This window comes from Capricornis sumatraensis, chromosome 6 (genome assembly GCF_032405125.1).
Source record: "Capricornis sumatraensis isolate serow.1 chromosome 6, serow.2, whole genome shotgun sequence".
NCBI lineage: Eukaryota > Metazoa > Chordata > Mammalia > Artiodactyla > Bovidae > Capricornis > Capricornis sumatraensis.
The window spans coordinates 98997699-99014560 of NC_091074.1; the positions used below are offsets into that span (position 1 = coordinate 98997699).

General features: G+C 43.0%; 1 pseudogene; it reads left to right on the top strand.

The window, feature by feature from the left end:
* Positions 1-1985: 1985 nt before the first annotated feature.
* Positions 1986-2667, top strand: LOC138080794 (large ribosomal subunit protein eL21-like; annotated as a pseudogene).
* The last annotated feature ends 14195 nt before the right edge of the window (positions 2668-16862 follow it).

Below are 16862 nucleotides of genomic sequence, written 5' to 3' on the forward strand. Positions count from 1 at the left end.
ATTTCAGCAAGTGCATCTGCCTGGCAAACCATCTTGGTTCACTGGTTCCTACTTGGAAGAGAAGTGAAAGAGAGAACTACAGCAAAAAGCACCTTGTGTGACACTGGGAACCAAGGAGAATCATCTATAAGAATCAATGACAATCATCTTACCACCACAATAAACAGGGTGGTAGTAAATAGAGAACTGCTGGGACCATCTCTATGTATTTATGAAGGTCCCTTCCATGCAGAACTGGAACCAGAAAGATGATGGAAATGTTCCCCTTTCTCTGCAGAGAAAGCCATCCAAAACTTCCTGATTTTCTTCTATCCTGGAGAAACCATGTAGCAAGAACCTCCAAAGAGCAGGTCGATGCAGGAGAAATCTGCCAAGCCAGAGGCTCTTGGTGCCTGCCCTGGCCTGCGTTCAAATGCAAGTTTCTCTGGACCACGCATTCTCTGAGGGCACCTGTAGGCCCTGCAAGTTTACATTTTCAAGGGGGTTTTATTGACCACTCCAAAAAACTCTCACTGAAACTCAACCTTAAGTTGATAATCTGAAATGACAGAAAGAAAATCAATTCTGTTACAAGTCAGGCTATCAGGATGATCAGATTCTTCATGTCCTCATTGGGTTCCCAGCAGAGCCAAGGTTGGGTGCCTGTGCTCACTGACACACAGCGGATGGGCAGCCTTCCCCAAGAGGGGCCTGCTCTTCTTTCTGTCCCAATCAGCTGCAGTGACAAGCGGCTAGAGGAAAATGCATGTTGTAGGCTCACGGGCCCTCACATCTATTTTCTTTGGCCTACACTGTACTTTTAAAAAAATGTAAATGTTTGTCAACATGTAAAATTTGAGAGGTGTAACATTTTAAATGGTTAAGTTCTGGCTTCTTCAGAAATCAGCAGTTCTAACCCTCCAGCAGGAACCATGTGGAGGCCAAGAGAAGACACCTTGCTGCATGGGCGTGAGTTTTCCATTAACACAGGTCCTTCCAGGCTCATCCACTCACTTGCAGCCCCTGGGGTCTGGGAGGCACTCAGGGTGGGTGCCCTGCTCTAGAGGAATGACAATGTCCTCATCCTCAGAGCAAGGCTGGAGTCCAGAAATCAGCAGTTCCAATCTCCAGTTCTCTAGGGAGATCCTAGAGCACTGTGCTACCCAATGATGCCATTCTCACTCCTCCATGATTCTTCTTGACCATAGACCAGAGCCCTGGACTCTTTTTTGTTTTTAATTTACAAAATCATCATTGTAGGAACTGCCCCCAGAAACAAGCCCAGTCAGGGTGCTGACACTGGACTGCCAAGGACACAGGGAAACAAAAGAGGTGGTGGGAACCCTGGTACATGTACACAAGACTGGATTTGTGCTGTTCCAGTAACGGATGTGAGCTTCTAGAAAGTTCTCTGGTAAGTGGATGGGGCATGCATATGCAGAGCAAATTTAATAACTGACACCACTCCAGCTAAGCATGAGGAAAAGCAAGAAATGTATAGCTTCTTGCAAAATATTCTTTTATTGAGAAACATTGAATATTTTGAGAATTTTGGATTAAAGAATTTTTCTTTGCGGGGAGGCTGTTCAGCTTGTGGGATCTTAGTTTCCCAATAAGGGTTGAACCCAGGCCCTCGGCAGTGAAAGCATAGAGTTCTAACCACTGGACCCCTGGGGAATTCCCTAAAGATGTTCTTTGTGTGCAAAGTAATATAAATGTATCAAAAGAGGCATTAAATGCATTGATTCAATTATGTTATTAATATTTTACAGGTTTTATCATATTAAAGATTTTGAAAGACCAACATATGTTCTTTGCTGTTGACATAAAGAGAGAAGACAAATGTTAATAGCAATTCGCTTTTTAAACTAAATGGATTTTGCTCTTAAAATACAATTTTTTTTCTTCATGGCAACAAAAGTAAACATAAACTAGTGAGACTACATCAATTCTATGAAGCTTCTGCCTTTTCGTCCGGAACCGCCATCTTCCACTAACTCACCAAAATGACCAATATGGAGGGAAAAAGGAGAGACTCTCCCTACATGTTCTCTAGGCCTTTTAGAAAACATGGAGTTGTTCCTTTGGCAGCATACATGGGAATCTACAAGAAAGGTGACATTGTAGATATCAAGGGGATGGACACTGTTCAATAAGGAATGCCCCACGAATGCTACCATGGCAACACTGGAAGAGTCGATGATGTTACCCAGCAAGCTGTTAGCACCATTGTAAACAAACAAGTTAAGAACAAGATTCTTGCCAAGAGAATCAACATGTGTGACGCTAGTGGTAAAGAACCTGCCTGCCAATGCAGAAGACATAAGACATATGGGCTCAGTCCCTGGGTCAGGAAGATCCCCTGGAGGAGGGCATGGCAGCCCACTCCAGTATTCTTGCCTGGAGAATCCCATGGACTGAGGAGCCTGGTGAGCTACAGTCCATAAGGCCGCAAAGAGACAGACAAGACTGTAGCAGCTTAGCACATATTGAGCAAATTAGGCATCCTAAGAGCCAAGATAGCTTCCTAAAATGTGTGAAGGAAAATGAAGGAGGGAAACAGAGGAAGACAAAGAGAAAGGTACTTGGGCTCGACTGAAGAGTCAGCCTGCTCCACCCAGAGAAGCACGCTTCATGAGAACCACTGAAGAGGAGCCGGAACTGTTGGAGCCTATTTCCATGATTTGATGGCATGATGAATATAAAGAAAATAAAAGATCTGGACTCTTAAAACATTTCTCTTAGTTGAGTAGAAGTCTTACGTTCCCACCCCCCTGAGAAATATTTAAAGCGCATTTTAATTGTGTGCTTTAAATTCAGTGGGTGACATCTTTACTTTTCAAACTGAGTGGTTTTCTTCCTGAAAGATGTGGGGTAGTTTGTTATGTAATATACGCCATTGGTTAATAAACTGCCCAACATTATTTATTTAAAAAAAAAAAAAAACTACAAAGCTTCTGCATAGCAAAGAAAGACATTAACAAAATGAAAGGGCAACCTACCAAATGAAAGAAAATATTTTCAAATGATATATCTGGTAAAATCTATAAAGAACTCATGCAACTCAACAGCAAACAAACAAACTACCTGATGTAAAAATGAGCAGAGGACCTGAATAGACATTCTTCCAAAAAAGACATGCAGAAGGCCAACTATACAGGAAAAGGTTCTCAATATCACTAATTATCAGGAAAATGCAAGTGAAAATCACAGTGAGGTATCACCTCACAGATGTTAGAATGAAACTGAAAATGAAAGTTGCTCAGTCACGTCCAGCTCTTTGCGACTCCATTGATTGTACAGTCCATGGAATTCTCCAGGTCAGAATACTGGAGTGGGTAGCTGTTTCCTTCTCCAGGGTATCTTCCCAACCCAGAGATCAAACCCAGGTCTCCTGCATTGCTGGTGGATTCTTTACCGGCTGAGCCACGAGGGAAGCCCAAATATCTGTTAGAATGGCTATTTTCAAAAAGACAGGAGATAACAAGTGCTGACAAGGATGTGAAGAAAAGGCAGCCCTTGCGCACTATTGGCAGAAATGTAAATTGGTGCCTCCACTATGAAGGACAGTATGGAGGTGCCTCAGAATATTAAAAATAGAACTACCATATGATCGAGCAATCCCATGTGCAGGTATTTGTCTGAAAGAAAACAAGCCACTGTCTCAAAAAGATAGTTGCATCCCTATGTTTATTGCAGCATGACTCACAATAGCCAAGATAAGAAAACAACCTGAGTGTCCCCCAGAGGATGAATGGGTAAAGAAGATGCGGTATACATACACAATGAAGTATCGTTCAGCCACGAAGAAAAAGAAAATCTTGCCATTTGTAACAAAATGGATGAAACTCAAGGGCTTATGCTAAGTGAAATGTCAGAGAAAGACAAATTCTGCATGGTATCACTTACCTGTGGAGTCCTAAAAAAGAAAAACTTACAGAAACATAGATTATATTGGTGGTTGCCAGGGACTGGGTGATGGAAGAAATAGGGAGAGATTAGTAAAAGCGTCCTAACTTCTAGCAATAAGATGAGCAAGAACTGAGGATCTAGGGACTTCCCTGGTGCTCCAGTGGTTAAGAATTTGCCTTCCAATGCAGGGAATGTGGGTTTGACCCCAGGTGGGGGAACTAAGATCCTGGGGCAACTAAACTGGCATACTACAACTAGAGAGTCTGAGCATCACAAGTAGAGAAGCCCTCACACTGCAACCAACATCCTATGAGCACCATAGCAAAGGTCCACTGCAGTCAAAATATAAATTAGAAAAAAACAGATAATTTTTTAAAAGGTCTCAGGAACTAATGACATGGTGACTATAGCTGATAATATTGTATTGTGTAATTGAAACTGACTACTGGATGCAAAGAGCCGACTCACTGGAAAAGACCCTGATGCCGGGAAAGATGGAAGGCAGGAGGAGAAGGGGACAATAGAGAATGAGATGGCTGGATGGCATTGCTGACTCAATGGACATGAGTTTAAGCAGCTCCGGGAGTTGGTGTTGGACAGGGAAGCCTGGCATGTATGCGTCCATGGGGTCGCAAAGAGTCAGGCACGACTGAGCTACTGAACAAGAACAGAGGGAGTAGAACTTAAATTTTCTCACCAAAAAAATGAAAAAGGTTAATTATGTGAGGTGAGAGATGCATTAATGAATCGATGGGGAGAATCCTTTCACGTGTGTACGTATATCAAATCACCATGACACACACTTTAAATAGCGTGCAATTTTAAACGTCAATCATACCTCAATAAAACTGAAATTAAATTTTTTCTTCAAAATAATCCTCTAAGAACCAGAAAATCACAAAGCATCAAAAAGTAATTAAGTTCCTGCCAACTATCTACCTTCATGTAAGATAGTAGCACCACTGTCTGCTGAAGTTCCAGATCAACCGCACATTTTTCACTTGCTTTCTCCCTTCCAGAGATGAATTTGGTATGTAATTTGAGGAGATGTAATTTGGTATGTAACTTGGGGAGATGAATTTGTTATGTAACTTGAGAAGATATAATTTGGTATGTCAGAAGTATCTCCCTTAGAGAAAAACAAAAACCACTCGGATCTCTCCCAGAGTACATCCGAGCAAGACTGTAATAAACTGCTAAAATCACAGTTTGTTATTCTGGACTCAGAGAGACTACACAGAAAACTGTAGTTTTTAAAACGTGGGGAAGGATCTGTTCCAGTGAGACAGTGTAGGTATTAGTTATAATACAAAAGAGTTCCTCTGTCACTGAAGTGGAGGTGGTCGTGGAAATCTAGTAGCTTCCATGATTGCTTCTCAGGTCCTCACTGGGAAGATGGGCTCTGACAGAATCTCACATGAACATATCTCCTTGAAGCCCCTTGTCTGATGAGGCTTCCCTTTCCTTTAGTTATAATAAACATTCAAGAGAAAGAGAAAATTAGCTATTTAATAACTGTCAGGTATGCCGCCCAGATCTCCCTCAGAACTGAGGAGCTCATTCCCTGAATGAGCCCCTCTTCCTTTCTTTGAGGTTGCAAAGACACCAGCTTCACCCAAGGTCACATCCTCTCACTGCTGGATGCAAGACTTGACTCATGGAGGGGCAGCTAAGCAATGTCATCCCAGAACAAAAATCCTCATGTCCCATGAGGCTGCTTTTGCACCCACATCACAGCCCAGCTCCACCCTACCCAGTCTTGCACCCTCCCTCCTTCACAGTGTGGTTCCCAAGAAGTCACCTCAAATCTCCCTGCAGACTCTATTTTCTAAGGAATTCCAAGTACAGTATGCCTTTGTCGCTTCATTTTTTAAAAGGATAATTACAAAAATATCAAAAAGTCTCACAGTTAAAAAATTGTCATGTGTCAACCTCAGATTTTTTCTTAGAAGATAGTGTCAACTGACATTGACAAAAGAATGTTATTTTTTGTTCAACAATGGCAAAACTCACAGGACATCAAAACAGCTGTCAAGTGGTCAATTTAGTGGAGATAAAATTTATAAAATTATTTTTAAGTGTAATTATCTATCTTGGGCAGCTATCTAATTACCTGAAATGTATGGCCCTTAAGTTCAAGTATGCTATTAGCAATAGTAGTTTCCTTGCAACTGTGCTTTGAACAGCTTTAGTGACGAAAAACCTTGCCTTCAAACACACTGCGAATTGTTCTTGTCAAAATTAGCCTATGTTTTAAGAATTTTCAGACAAAACATGGAAGACATTACTTCTCACTTCTTTTGGAAGGCCATGTTTCCCAGCCATATCTGAGCAGTGCAGGCAAGCAGTGAGGTCAGAAAGAGATGAATAGTCTCTTCCCCATTATCCCCTGACAGTGCCCACCAGGGGGCATACATTTAGAATCTACCTCAAAGTAATGTCACTGATGATACAAAGACCAGATGAGGGGATGAGTACAAGTTGTGATTGCTGAAGAAGATGCATTTTCTGTTCCTTTTTTTTTTCTTTTTTGTCCCTTGATGCCCAAAGCTGCCCCACCCTTGTCAAGCTGTGTTCTTGGGGGCCCTAAGAAATTCTGGGCTCAGGGCGGGGCTCCCTCCCATACTTGGAGCTACACCAGCTGAATGAAAAGCAAAAGTGATTGGCATCACCAGTCTGAAACACACTTCTCCAGACTAATACTTTTCTAACCTCCACTAGTTAAATAAAGTCAGTAAGAAATCCTTAAGGAATGTGGCACAGATCTGTGCATTTCTTTACCTCATAACTCCCCTGGAGAAAGTTACTATCAAATTAGTGAGAGGTGCACGACTCGCTCACACGATACAGAAGAAGCCATGGGACAGAAAGCAAAGAATGTATCAAAGACCCGGATAAAGCTGCAGTGGTGCAAACAGGAGGCAGAACTTCTCTATTTAAAAAGAAAGGGAAGGATGGAGGGAGAAAGAAGAGAGGGAGGAAGGGAGGAAAGGAGGAAGCAAGGAAGAAAGAAAAGAGGAGGGAGGAAGGGAAAAAGAAACAGAAAGTCATTGCCAGTCATTTTTTTTTTAATCCCCAGCACTTTACCCTTCCCTGGAGAAGGGCATGGCAGCCCATTCCAGTATTCTTGCCTGGAGAACCTCATGGACAGAGGAGCCTGATGGGATAGAGTCCATGGGGTCGCAAAGAGCTGGTCATGACTGAAGCAGCTTAGCATGCATGCAAGCATTTTACCCCTTTTTTGTTGTTCAGGCACTAAGTTGTGTCCAACTCTTAGTGACCCCATGGACTGTAGCCCACCAGGTTCCTCTGTTCGTGGGGTTCTCCAGGCAAGAACACTGGAGTGGGTTGCCATTCCCTTCTCCAGGGGATCTTCCCAGACCAGGAATTGAGACCACATCTCCCACTGAGCCACCACGCAAGCCCCACTTTACCCCTTATAGGAAGCCTACTTGAAATAAAAATACATAAATGTATTAGAAAGTAAGATCTATCCTGTTGGTTGCTAGATAGTACCAGGTAAAGCGTATTTCTTGTAAAGTCACTGAGACACAACGTTCACATATAATGATGCAAAAGGATTAAATACTTGAAACAATACTGAATTTCTGTGGCCACAAAATCATAAATGTTGTTATTCAGTTGCTAAGTTGTGTCCGACTCTTTTCGACCCAGTGGACTACAGTATCCCAGGCTTCCCTGTCCTTCACTGTCTGCCAGAGTTTGCTCAAACTCATGTCCACTGAGTTGGGGATGCCATCCAACCATCTCATCCATTCCTGCTCCCTCCTCCTCCTTCCCTCCATCTTTCCCAGCATCAGGGTCATTTCCAATGAGTCAGTTTTTCACATCAGGTGGCCGGAGTATTGGAGCTTCAGCTTTACCATCAGTCCTTCCAGTGAATATTCAGGACTGATTTCCTTTAGGACTGACTGAATTGAAAGACAGCTGAATAATGGTAATATCTATTTTACTATCCAGGTGATAAGAGATCAAGAATTTGTACTAAAATTATTCCTCAGAATCACACAAGAAATAAAGGCAGACTTCATTGGCAGGTTGGAGATAATTAAGATGGACACTTACTAGGAACACAAAATTCGTAAAACCTGCAGAGAGCTGACACAGGATTGCTATCATTGAATTCAGTCCCCAAGACATAAGCTTGTTCGAACACTGAATATCCTGCAGATTGGAACAGAAATGTTTTCAATTGTGTATGACTCACTTTACATAAACTTGTTGACAGCCAGATAGAAGGCTGTGATTTACAATGCTGATTTTATTTTCTTTCCTTTTCTTTCCCTCCCCTCTTTTCACATTTGTCCCCTCCTTAATTTAGCCTGAACTGAACACAGACCTTCCCTTCTAGAATTTATTTTAAACTGATATTATGTCACCAGTAACAAAGCTGAAAGAAAAAGCAACAATTTAGCAAGAATAAATCAACAGATTTTCTTTCTTTCTTTAAATAAGATCCTATAAAAAAACCTCAACGATCTTTTTGGTCAACCCAGTATTTATTTACTTATTGGGTTGGGTCAGATCTCAGTTGGGATCTTTAATTTTGACATGTGGGATCTAGTTCCCCGAGGGATCGAACCCAGGCCTTCTGTATTGGAAGAGCAGAGGTTAGCCACTGGACCACCAAGAAAGTCCCCAGATCAACAGATTTTCTAAGAAGAATGAATTTTCAACATATGATAAGTAAAGATACAGCTCTGTTGTACAGTTGCTAAGTCACATCTGACTCTTTGCAACCCATGGACGGCAGCACACCAGGCTTCCTTATCTTTCACTATCTCCCAGAGTTTGCTCAAACTCATGTCCACTGAGTCAATGATGCCATCCAACCATCTCATCCTCTGTCTCCCGCTTCTCTTGCCCTCAATCTTCCTCAGCATCAAGGTCTTTGTCATTGAGTTGCCTCTTTGGGTCAGGTGACCAAAGTTTTGGAGTTTCAGCTTCAGCATCATTCCTTTCAATGAATATTCAGGGTTGACTTAAAGATACAGCTAAGTGAGATCAATTTTCCACACAAGCTAGGAATAAGGCAACCCCCATAAAGTGAGGTTTTTAGCTACCTCAAAACATTACCTTTAACTGCATCAGTTCAGTTCAGTCGTTCAGTTGTGTCGGACTCTTTGCGACCCCATGAATCGCAGCACACCAGGCCTCCCTGTCCATCGGCAACTCCCAGAGTTCACTCAGATTCATGTCCATCAAGTCAGTGATGCCATCCAGCCATCTCATCCTCTGTTGTCCTCTTCTCCTCCTGCCCCCAACCCCTCCCAGCATCAGAGTCTTTTCCAATGAGTCAACTCTTCGCATGAGGTGGCCAAAGTACTGGAGTTTCAGCTTTGGCATCATTCCTTCCGAAGAAATCCCAGGGCTGATCTCCTTCAGAATGGACTGATTGGATCTCCTTGCAGTCCAAGGGACTCTCAAGAGTCTTCTCCAACACCACAGGTCAAAAGCATCAATTCTTCAGCGCTCATCCCTCTTCACAGTCCAATTCTCACATCCATACATGACTACTGGAAAAACCATAGCCTTGACTAGATGGATCTTAGTCGGCAAAGTAATGCCTCTGCTTTTGAATATGCTATCTAGGTTGGTCATAACTTTCCTTCCAAGGAGTAAGCGTCTTTTAATTTCATGGCTGCAGTCACCATCTGCAGTGATTTTGGAGCCCCCAAAATAAAGTCTGACACTGTTTCCACTGTTTCCCCATCTATTTCCCATGGAGTGATGGGACCAGATGCCATGATCTTCATTTTCTCAATGTTGAGCTTTAAGCCAACTTTTTCACTCTCCTCTTTCACTTTCATCAAGAGGCTTTTGAGTTCCTCTTCACTTTCTGCCATAAGGGAGGTGTCATCTGCATATCTGAGGTTATTGATATTTCTCCCGGCAATCGCTAGAGGTATTTGGGAATAACCCGGTATCACTAAAAGGTGTGAATTCTGTGGAGAAGAAACAAATGGTTAGGACTAAAGTGTAAGTGAAATCACATGCATGTGGCATCTTGTCTGGAGTATCAGTATGAATTAAAGAGAAACAATCTGAGTACTGTAGACCAAAGGGCCCTATAGCGTTTTAACCATGTGCAGAGGAAAGTGATTCTGCCAACAGGCACTTGAGGACCATGTATAGAAATGATGGATGCATCAGCCACCATCAAACACAATTCAGCCTCCAATTCACAGCTGTTTCCTAAGACAGCCATCAGGCAAGATGCCATTCAGGTTTATCACACACACCCTTGTCCACCTGAAACAGCCTCCTAGAGCTAGTCATTTTCTTATATTGAGTGGAGCATGTGCTGAAGAGCAGAGCTGAACATCTATCCTTCACTCACTAGAAAGTAATAAATTGGCTTCTTTGGTTTATACATCAGTCTCTTAAGAGTTTGGTTAATTTGAGTTTACACCTATGGGTACGTTGAAAATAACTGGGAACACCACCTGGAGTAAAGACTCTATTGGAGAGCCAGTGCCAAGGAGAATACTGCCTGAGTAGTCAGCAGGCACCCCCTTTGGCATCACAGTGGGATCAAGCCTTTAATATTGGTGCTTGATCAAGAAGACAGAAAATTCTGGGGTCAGTCCTCCAGCAATAAAGACCCTTTCCATTGGAAAACATTTTCTTTAAGGAGAAAATTTCCTGAACAACTTTTGTCTCGCCTTTCCCTAAAATCTTTTCCTAATCAAACAGATATTTCATGAAAGTTTCAGCACTTTCTATAAAAAAATTTTAATTGCTTTAATTTATTCCATAAAATTTCATTTTCAACCCAAAGTTACTTGACCCAAAAGTTCTGATGAGCATTTCGTGCTGGGCCCAGCATGTCTGAAGGTTAGCATCTCACCAGACTTTTCACCTCTGCTCCTTTACACCTCAATCTGGTTCCACAACTGTCCTCTCGCTGGAAATCTCAGCTCAGATCTCTCAGCGGTAATTTTCAGTGGTAGTTTATGGGAAGATGGGCAGCAAACCCCTCTTGATACTGGTGTGGCCAGAGTAGCAGACATTGCAGGTTTGTCTCTGTAGACCATCCACCACTAAGCAGCCCTACTCCTGAAAGGAAAAGGAGAGGTCCACGGGCCCTGGACGAAAACCCTACCAAAGGTAGGTTCACGGGTTCACCGCTGGGAAGCCATCACACCAGACCGGCAGATCTCACTTCGCTGGGAAGCCAGACCATTCAGCCCAGCATCTGAGCTCCGGCCACTCCCCACTGGAAATGTGAGGATGGAGACTGTCTATTCCCTCCTCTTTTAGGGGTCACATTCCAGCACAAATATCTCCAGAATTAGATATCAAAAAGAAATTTATATCTTCTAACATGAAGACCCTCATTCCCTTTGAAAGAAACTGTCACATATTTCATTCAAAATTATCAAAATTATAGTTTCATTCATTTCAAGTTGCCAGTAGCAGTACTGAAAACTGTTCTGCACCAATGAAAAAACAAAGTGTGGATTTATCTCTCATAAATCTCTACCAAGATAAGCATCAGCATCAATAGTAGTTTAAGGAACGAAAAGCTTATTTTAAATGAGGATCACAGTTCCTGGAACTCTCCCCTCCTTTTATTTGTCTAAAAAGCTTTTATCATTCAATTTTTAACATTTGCTACAAAACAGTTCTTCCACACACTATTCTTTCAAAGTGATTTTATTGCACATTCAGTTCTTTTAAAATATGCCAAACTGACAAAACATAGATCTCTCCATTCTAAATGTATAAATGTTGAAAATTTTATTAGAAAATGAAGTTGCATGAAGGGGAGAAGATAATTTGCCTGAGAGAGTCAGAGGTGGACACCCTGAGCAAAGGGCAACCACAGCATGGGAACTCAGGGCCATAACATCTGAGGAGTGATGAAAAAAAGAGTTATATATTTGCTTTCCTTTACCTGCCTCCTTTCCATAGTGTAGTGGTTATCATGTTTGCTTCACCATGAGGAAGATCCCCGGTTTCAAACCAGGTGGAAACAGACTGGGCTTTCCTCCGTGGCTCAGCAGTAAAGAATCAGCCTGTCAGGAGACACAGCAGGAGTCACAGGTTCAAATCCCTGGGTCAGAAAGATCTTCTGGAGAAGGAAATAGCAACCCACTCCAATATGCTTGGCTGGAAAATCCCATGCCCAGAAAAGCCTGGTAGGTGGGCTGTATAATAAGGTCCATGGGGTCCATGTAGTCCTTTGGGCCAAAGAGTCGAACACGACGGAGCATCCATGCACACATTTGAGAACTAGTCACAGAGGAACAGAGGATCTTCTGGAACTCTCAGGCTCAGGATGAAACCAGTGAGCAGAACTGGGAGAAGAAACTAACATTTCTCACACATTCTGGTTGTACCTGCAAGGGTTTCTAGCAAACCCCACCCCCTGCCACACACATACAGTCATCCCCATTTTACAGACATGGGTACTGTGGCACAGAAGATTAAGAATTCACATTCCATGGGCTACAAATTAGTCACCTGGACACCTAACAGCAAAGAATATCTGCCAAGAAGAGGAAATTGACATTCCAGCCCATGGGGAAGTGAAGTAAAGTGAAGTGAAGTGAAGTCGCTCAGTCGTGTCCAACTCTTCGCAATCCCATGGACTGTAATCTACCAAGCTTCTCTGTCCATGGGATTCTCCAGGCAAGAGTACTGGAGTGGGTTGCCATTTCCTTCTGCAGGGGATCTTCCTGACCCAGGGATTGAACCCAGGTCTCCTGCGGTGGAGGCAGATGCTTGACCCTCTGAGCCACCAGGGAGGCCCTCCACGGGGAAGTCAAGGTGAAATCAGGATGCTGCGCAGATGCTCTCTTTGGAGTGGAGTGCAGGACAGACAGAAAGTACAGGACAGCCAGGAGACCAGCAGGGACAAGACCATGCTCAGGTGGGGGACCTGCTGAGGAGAGGTGGGCTCTGGCCGAGTCTAGAGGAGGCTTGATGCTAGAGCAAGAGGGGAGCACACACCAAGCAGGGAGGGAGGGTATTCTGTTGTTCACGTTCACCTTGAGAGATGCTGGGTGGAACCCAAACATGGGGAGCAGACAGCAGACGGAAATGACTGGAACTGACAGAAATAGATTTTTAAACAAAATTTTTATTTTTTCCATCTGTCTAGCTTTGTTGAGAAAAAATTTTCTTGGAGTTGAGACCCTTTCTCTGTGGGCACTTGGTAACTGTGAACAACAACACCAAAGCTATTCCTACCAATTTGGGGTCATAATCATTGACACTTTAGAATAGAAGGTGGCAAACTGCAACCCACCACCTCTTTTCATGTGGTCTGCAAACTAAGAATAATTTTTACATTTGTAAATGGTTAGGGAAATAAAAGACTACAGCAAGCCCCCTACATTCGAACGAGTTCCATCCCAGGAGTACGTTCACAAGTCCAGTTTGTTCCCAGGTCCCCTAAAGTTAGCCTACTAACACAATCAGCTATATAGGACTGTATGCTATTCACACAAATAATACATAAAAAACAAACACACAAAAAAGAAAACATGCTTAATCTTACAGTACAGTGCCTTGAAAAGTACAGAAGTACAGTACAACAGCTGGCATACAGGGAATGTCAGAGAGTGCACAGGCAAGCAGAGTCACTGACTGGAGGAGGGAGAGGAGGTGGGAGATGGTAGGGCTGGAGGTCGGCAATTGGAGATGGACTTTCAATACAGACAAGAAGGGGAAAATGACACACTGGATTTTCATGACGGGTGTTGAGGTCCAGATATTTCATATTCTGACCCAACATGGAAGGCCAGGATGCTGGTGGGCAAAAGATTAAAGCACTGTAGGATCATCCCTGGTCTTCCTATCAACTTTTCTTTAACCTTTCCTACTAAAGTAGAAGCCTGATTCTTCTCCTGGACCCCAGGCCTCTGGGCCTCTCCCTGGGAAGCTGCCAATTTTAGCATTTAAACTTCAGGATAGGAGAGTAAAGATGTCAGATTAACCAAGCACAGCAAAGTGATGAAGAGGAATTGGGGTAGCCTCTTCTGCTAACTCATTGGTAGGGTGATCTCCTGGTCATGCACAATGTGATGCTAAGATATAGAGATCAATGGCAACCATCCCATGTCCTCATCAAGCCCTCCATTGCTAGCTCTTGGTTTTAAACACATAGTCTTGACATACAGAATTTCCATTCATGACCATGGTTCAGATCCCTGATAGTCACTGGGCTCAAAAATCCAAAGAAACAAAATGAGAATAGATTCCAGTGGATCATTAGTCTCAAGGGCCTGTGCCAGGAGCTATAAGTCTTTCTAGGGCTTGTGAAAACCTCTGAAGTCTAACAAAAAGAAGAAATGCATTTTAATTCCAAAATTAATATATGTTTAATTCAGTTCACTTCAGTCGCTCTGTTGTGTCTGACTCTTTGCGACCCCATGAATCACAGCACACCAGACCTCCCCTGTCCATCACCAACTGCCAGAGCCTACCAAAAGTCATGTCCATTGAGTCAGTGATGCCACCCAACCATCTCATCCTCTGTCGTCCCCTTCTGCTCCTGCCCTCCATCTTTCCCAGCATCGGGGTCTTTTCAGATTAGTCAGTTCTTTGCATCAGGTGGCCAAAGTATTGGGGTTTCAGCTTTAACATCTGTCCTTCCAATGAACACTAAGGACTGATCTCCTTCAGAATGGACTGGTTGGATCTCCTTGCAGTCCAAGGGACTCTCAAGAGTCTTCTCCAACACCACAGTTCAAAAGCATCAATTCTTCGGCACTCAGCTTTCTTTATAGGCCAACTCTCACATCCATACATGACCACTGGAAAAACCATAGCCTTGACTAGACGGACCTCTGTTGGCAAAGTAATGTCTCTGCTTTTGAGTATGCTACCTAGGTTGTTCATAACTTTCCTTCTAAGGAGCAAGCGTCTTTTAATTTCATGGCTGCAGTCACCATCTGCAGTGATTTTGAAGCCTCCTAAAATAAAGTCTGCCACTGTTTCCACTGTTTCTCCATCTATTTGCCATGAAGTGATGGGACCAGATGGCATGATCTTCGTTTTCTGAATGATGAGCTTTAAACCAATCCTTTCATTCTCCTCTTTCACTTTGATCAAGAGGCTCTTTTGTTCTTCATTTTCTGCCATAGGGGTGGTGTCATTTGCATATCTGAGGTTATTGATATTTCTCCCAGCAATCTTAATCCAGTTTGTGCTTCATCCAGCCCAGCATTTCTCATAATGTACTCTGCATATAAGTTAAATAAGCAGGGTGACAATATACAGGCTTGCTGGACTCCTTTTCCTATTTAGAACAAGTCTGTTGTTCCATATCCAGTTCTAACTGTTGCTTCCTGACCTGCATACATATTTTTCAAGAGGCAGATCAGGTGGTCTGGTATTCCCATCTCTTTTTGAATTTTGCATAGTTTATTGTGATCCACACAGTCAAAGGTTTTGACATAGTCAATAAAGCAGAAATAGATGTTTTTCTGGAACTCTCTTGTTTTTTCCATGACCCAGTGAATGTTAGCAATTTGATCTCTGGTTCCTCTGTCTTTTCTAAAACCAGCTTGAACATCTGGAAGTTCACGGTTCATGTATTGCTGAAGTCTGGCCAGAGAATTTTGAGCATTACTTTACTAGTGCGTGAGATGAGTGCAATTGTGTGGAGTTTAGCATTCTTTGGCATTGCCTTTCTTTGGGATTGGAATGAAAACTGACGTTTTCCAATCCTGTGGCCACTGCTGAGTTTTCCAAATTTGCTGGCATACTGAGTGCAGCACTTGCACAGCATCATCTTTCAGGATTTGAAATAGCTCCACTGGAATTCCATCACCTCCACTAAGCTTTGTTCATAGTGATGCTTCTTAAGGCCCACTTGACTTCGCATTCCAGGATGTCTGGCTCTAGATAAGTGATCATACCACTGTGATTATCTGGGTCATAAGACCTTTTCTGTACAGTTCTTCTGTGTATTCTTGCCACCTCTTCTTAATATCGTCTGCTTCTGTTAGGTCCATACCATTTCTGACCTTTATTGAGCCCATCTTTCCATGAAATGTTCCCTTGGTATCTCTAGTTTTCTTGAAGAGATCTCTAGTGTTTCCCATTCTATTGTTTTCTTCTATTTCTTTGCACTGATCACTGAGGAAGTCTTTCTTATCTCTCCTTGCTATTCTTTGGAACTCTGCATTCAAATGGGAATATCTTTCCTTTTCTCCTTTGCTTTTCATTTCTCTTCTTTTCACAGCTATTTGTAAGGCCTCCTCAGCCATTTTGTTCTTTGCATTTCTTTTTCTTGGGGATGGTCTTGATCCCTGTCTCCTGTACAAAGTCATGAACCTCTGTCCATAGTTCATCAGGCAATCTGTCTATCAGATCTAGTCTCTTAAATCTATTTCTCATTTCCACTGTATAATCATAAGGGATTTGATTTAGGTCATACTTGAATGGTCTAGTTGGTTTTCCCTACTTTCTTCAACTTAAGTCTGAGTTTGGCCATAAGGAGTTCATGATCTGAGCCACAGTCAACTCCCATTCTTGTTTCTTCTAGTTTTTGGCAAAATATAGCCCTGGGTCATCAACTCAGGCGGAGAAGGCAATGGCAACCCACTCCAGTACTCTTGCCTGAAATACCGCATGGACAGAGGAGCCTGGTAGGCTGCAGTCCATGGAGTCACGAAGAGTTAGACACGACTGAGAGACTTCACTTTCACTTTCATGCACTGGAGAAGGAAATGGCAACCCACTCCAGTATTCTTGCCTGGAGAATCCCAGGAAGAGGGGAGCCTGGTGGGCTGCCATCTATGCGGTCACACAGAGTCAGATACGACTGAAGCGACTCAGCAGCAGCAGCATCAACTCAGGGCTCCCAGGTGGCTCAGAGGTAAAGAATCCACCTGCCAAGCCGGAGACCCAGGTTTTATTCCTGGGTTGGGAAGATCCCCTGGAGGAGGAAATGGCAACCCACTCCAGTATTCTTGACTGGGAAATACCATGGA